Raw genomic sequence first — 5,596 nt, forward strand, 5'->3', positions numbered from 1 at the left:
GGAAAGGCTCCTTTTGTACATTTTCTTCCTCAGTCCTAGAATCAGCAATCCAGGAAGCTTTGTTCCCTTTAGTAGAGAATAGGTTAGAAATGGGGCTCTGGGGTGGGAGTGCCTATTGCTGCCCACTACACGCGTGTCCATGCAAGGCCACATGCATTTGTGTACTTGTGAGTTCTTACAGATACCTCTGATCCTAACCCATTGCCACAGGCTACTGTAGTCTTCCTTCCTTTATAGGGGTGCATACTGGGGTTAGAACTCTAGACTCTGTATATGTTAGACAGGCCTCTCCTTCCGTGAGCCCCCTCCTACAGTGAGAAGTCCCATGTGCTGTGCACATGTCAGAGTTGCTACATGTGGCTCTGAAGAAACCAATTGTCAGTGCAGCACACGGTTTCCTCTAGAAACCATGGCCTTTAGCCTCACAGATGAATTTGTTTCCAGAGTTACTTAGCTCAGGATGTCGCGTGGCCACACAATTGTACTAGGCATGTGTTTTGTTGCCGGGTGCTGCATTCTTTCCCACCCCCTAAGCTGTATTGAAAAGCTTTTATACATTACGATTCACTCTTGGGCTGGGGATGTGGCCTAGTGGTAGAGCGCTCGCCTCGTATACATGAAGCCCTGAGTTCGATTCCTCAGCACCACATATATAGAAAAGGCCAGAAGTGGCGCTGTGGCTCAAGTGGCAGAGTGCTAGCCTTGAGCAAAAAGAAGCCAGGGACAGTGCTCAGGCCCTGAGTTCAAGCCCCAGGACTGGCAAAAAAAAAAAATCCACCCTTTATGGGATCACCCTGACAGTTTGGGACTGGAACCCAGGGCCTCATGCATGCTAGGCTAGCTCTCACAACTGAGTCAAACCCCAGCCCAAGGCCCACTCTATTTTTAAGTTCTATCAGTTTTGAGGAATGCTCAATACTACATACTTATGACTTTAGTATATATATATATTTTTTTAATCAATCTGAAAAATGCTTTATCTTATCTATTTATCCCGTGTCTCTGACCTTTTTACTATCCATGGTTTGGTCTTTTCCAGAATGTCATATAGTATTACATAATATGCAGCTTTTTTACAATGGCTCCTTCCACTTACTAATTAAAATGTCTATCTAATACATTCGACCCTCAGATCTCAGCCTCTGGAGTAGCTAGAATTATAGGTGTTAGCCACAGCAACTTTTGATGATGCTTATCTAGTTGAACAAATTCACTTTTTCCCCTAGTTCTTGAGAGTTTTAGTTATGAGTATTGGATTTTGTAAAAATCAACTGATATATCAATTTCTACATCAACTGATAAGTTAATGTGGCTTTTGTTCTTTAGTGCATTGATGGGACGAGCTATATTAATAACTTTTCAAAGTACTGGACAGGTCTTACTTACCTGAGATTAATCACATTTGGTTATAGTGTATAATTCTGACACATAATCAGATTTGATTTGCTAATATTTTGCATTTTTTCGATCTGTGTCTATGAGAGATGTTGGTCTGTAGGTATTTTTTTTTTTTTCGGTCTTGTGATATATTTGGCTTGGGAATTAAGGTATTGCCGACTTCATTGAATGTTAGGAACTGCTTTATTTTCTGAGGAAACTGCAGAGAACTCATGTGATGTAAAAGCTTACCTGAAAACCTGAGTGACTAAATACAAGTTTTAGTGTTAAAATTGTAACAGCTTTTTCTTTCTTTCTTTTTTTTTTTTTTTTGCCAGTCCTGGGCCTTGGACTCAGGGCCTGAGCACTGTCCCTGGCTTCTTTTTGCTCAAGGCTAGCACTCTAGCTCTTGAGCCACAGTGCTACTTCTGGCCGTTCTCTATATATGTGGTGCTGGGGAATCGAACCCAGGGCTTCACACATATGAGGCAAACACTGTTGCCACTAGGCCATATTCCTAGCCCCTTATAACAACTTCTAAACCCTGGTGATGACTCCATGCTAGAGGGCTGCACCGCCCCCCCGCCCCCGGTTGAGACTAGTTTCTTGTAGTTTGACATTTAAAAATATAGGGAGTCCTTGTTCCCTTCTGTACCTAGGTAGCAACCATGGTAACGGAGAGTAAAAGATGATCATAGTCATAGACTATAGAAATAACCACAATAGTAGTAGAAATGCCATGGTAACTGTTGGGTTGGTTTACTTATGATTGAATACTGGATTGTTTTAGCCTGCTCATGCTTGCTTAGTGGTAATGGGAAAACATGGTGGCAGTTGTTAAAATAAAGTTGGTATTAGGTCAGCCTGACCACAGAATTCTGCTTCTGTAAACGGCTTGCTTAACCCATTTGTGACTTGTTCTACCCCCTGCACTAACCCCCGGCATCAGTGCTACGTGACCACCTGTTGTCAGTTCCTGATATCAAGGCCAGTTCCCATTATCAAAGCCAAAATAGGTTAACTGATAGGGTAGATAGCCAAAGGACAAGACTTGCTTGATAAATGCCATCCAATCAAGTATCTGCCAAGTTGGAAATACCCTGCCCCTGTTGTAATCGCAATAAAACCTCTGCCTATCTGAGGGTCAGAGCTCTCAATCCAGATCCGCTGCATTGGTGATGGTTGAGAGTCCAGGCTGGAGCTTACAATAAAGACTCCTGTGTGTTTGCATCAGAATCGGCTCCTTGGTGGTCTTTGGGGACCGGAAATCTAGGCATAACAGTAATTTCTTTAAATATTCAGTATAATTTGCCAGTGGAAGGCTGCAGTTTATTTCATTGGTAGAGCGATTGCCTAGGACATGCAAGATTCTGGGTTTGCTCAGTATGGTGGTGGTGGTGGTGGTGGTGGTAAATGTACTACTGCAATTTTGGGCCTGGTGCTTTGTTCTTTGTGAGGATTATTGATTCTTTCAATTTCTTTAACAGACACAGGCATAGTCAGTTACCTATTTCTTCCTGTGAGTCTGGTAGTTTGGATTGTTCTAGGGATTAGTTCATGTCATCTAAACTGTTAAATCAGAATTCTTCTTTTTTTTTTTTTGCTGCAAAAAGCTTTATTTCATTTGGTCCAAGGCTTGGGAAGGGCTCCGGGGTGGTTAGTTAGGAAGTTGCCCATGGCTAGAGGGAGAGGCTCAGGTGGAAACCCTGATGTCACGCGATGCACAGATGGCCTCCAGAGGCTGCTGGACTCTGGGGTCCTCTAGGCATGCTTGAGGGTGAGACGTTCGAAGAGATACTCGCCCAGCCCGGCCTGAGGGGAAGCCAGCCTGCGGCTTGGTGAGGTGGTCCCCCATCTTCTTGATGAGCTTCATCTCTTCATCCAGAAAGTGGTTCTCTAGGAAGTCACCGAGCTGGGGGTCTGTGCGTGCAGAACCCAAGGCATGAAGATCCAGAACGGCTTGGTTCAGGTTCTTCTCCAGGTTCAGGGCGGCTTCCATGGCTTCCACGGTTTTACCCCACTCATCTTCAGAAGGCTTCTGCACATCCTGGAGCAGCGCGTGGCCGCCGTGCTGGTTCTGCATCTTCAGGAGGCGGTGGGCGCCCTCACGCTTCTCCTCCGCCAGCTCGAGGAAGAAGTGGCCCGCGCCGTCCAGGGCCACATCGTCGCCATCGAAATAGTAGCCCAGAGAGAGGCAGGCGTAGGAGGCCCGCAAATGCAAGTTGACCAGTCGGTTGACAGCAGCCTCCACCTCGGTGGAATAATTCTGACGGATCTGGGAGGTCACGGCTAGTCGTCGATACAGAGCTAAACACACACACACACACACACACACACACACACACACACACACACACACACACACACAACGGCGTTAGTTGGTCCTGGAAGCAGGAGACGGGCGAGAAGATAAGGGTCAGAGGTTGAGTGGAGAGGAGATCCGAAGGCAGCTGGTGGTGGAAAAGAGGAGTCCCCGGGTCTGTTCCATCCAAACACTGTTGAAGCAAGACACAGCGCTGCTCAGAATTATTCTTGATATCCTTTTCTTGTAAGCAAAGTTGGCCCTTCTCCCTGTAGTAATTTCTGCTATTTCTCTTTATTTGTGGCAAGCCTGGCCCAAGGTCAATCAATTCACTGACTTTTTTTTTTCTCAAGTAACAAGCTTTTGGTTTCATTGATTTTTGTTCACTTTATTTTGTTTTCAGTTTCATAGGCGTGAGCCACTGGCATCTGGCTTCATCAGTGTTTTTCCCCATGTCCTGGGTATAAAGCCAACAAACAGGCCTCGGCAACTTCATTTTGTACCTAAATTCCATTCTGTGCAGGTTCCTGCCTAACCTTATTCTTTTCCAGACCTAGCTAGTAACTCCTGGCCCCTTTACTGATAAGCCACGGAAGCTTTGACATCTCTGGAGGAAACTATACCCTGGTCAGTGTACAGTTCTAATCAGGGCACACAACCCACCTCTATTAACCTCCCCCCCACCCAACCAGCTCAGCTTCCTATTACCCTCAACTTACAAAAAGCCCCTAGAAAGAACTCCAATTCTCATATGGGGTCATGGCTGCCTATAGTGTTTGGCTTGTTTTCTCTTAGAAAGTGAAGAGTAAACCTATATTATTGCTTGTCACTATGATTCTTAGTAAAATCTTTCATACACTACACACTGCCAAAGTCCCCAGACTAAACCATGGGGCTGGAGGAAAAACTCTGGGATCCGGGTTCCTTGGCAGAGGGATAGGGGCCGGCATCTTGTAAAGACAACAAATAGGGCTGGGGATATGGCCTAGTGGCAAAGAGTGCTTGTCTCCTATATACATGAGGCTCTGGGTTCAATTCCTCAGCACCATATATACAGAAAACAGCCAGAAGTGGCGCTGTGGCTCAGGTGGCAGAGTGCTAGCCTTGAGCAGAAAGAAGCCAGGCATAGTGCTCAGGCCCTGAGTTCAAGGCCCAGGACTGGCAAAAAAAAAAAAAGACAACAAATAGACCTAAGGAACTCCATCTTGTCTCTGAGCTCCATTTTGTGAAGGTTTTCCCAACCTTATCATTTTTTGCCTTCCTTCCTTCCTTTCTTCCTTCCTTCCTTCCTTCCTTCCTTCCTTCCTTCCTTCCTTCCTTCTTCCTCCTCCTCCTCCTCTTCCTCCTCCTCCTCCTCCTCCTCTTCCTCCTCCTCCTCCTTCTTCTGTCAGTCATAGGGCTTGAACTCTGGGCCTGGGCGATGTCCCTGAGCTCTTTAACTCAAGGCTATCCTCTACCACTTGAGCCACAGCACCACTTCCGGTTTTCTGGTGGCTAATTGGAGATAAGAGTCAGACTTTTCTGCCTGGGCTGGCTTTGAACCATGATCCTCAGATCTCAACCTCCTGAGTAGCGAGGATTACTGGTGGGAGCCACCAGTGCCTGGTTTTTTTTCTATTACCATACACTAGTTATACAGGGAAGTATTCAGCATGACCTTTGCACAAATGTATACGATGTATTCTAATCAGTCTCATCCTTATCACTTTCCCTTATTCCCTTTCCTCCTTCTTAAAACAATTCAACAAGTGTCACTGTTCTAATTTCATGCTTACCTATAAAGTACTTAGACCATATTCACCTTCTTTTGCCTGCCCCTCTCCCACTGCTGTCTACCTAACCTCACTTTTCTTTTTCAGCTCCAGTTAGTAACTCCTTTTGACAAGCTCCAGCATTCAGAAACTGGGCCAAACCACA

General features: G+C 45.6%; 1 pseudogene; it reads right to left on the bottom strand.

Moving 5' to 3' along the window:
• Nucleotides 1–2,966: 2,966 nt before the first annotated feature.
• LOC125362660 lies at nt 2,967–4,133 on the bottom strand (annotated as a pseudogene).
• Between the last annotated feature and the right edge of the window lie 1,463 nt (nt 4,134–5,596).

This window comes from Perognathus longimembris, chromosome 13 (assembly GCF_023159225.1).
Source record: "Perognathus longimembris pacificus isolate PPM17 chromosome 13, ASM2315922v1, whole genome shotgun sequence".
Lineage (NCBI taxonomy): Eukaryota > Metazoa > Chordata > Mammalia > Rodentia > Heteromyidae > Perognathus > Perognathus longimembris.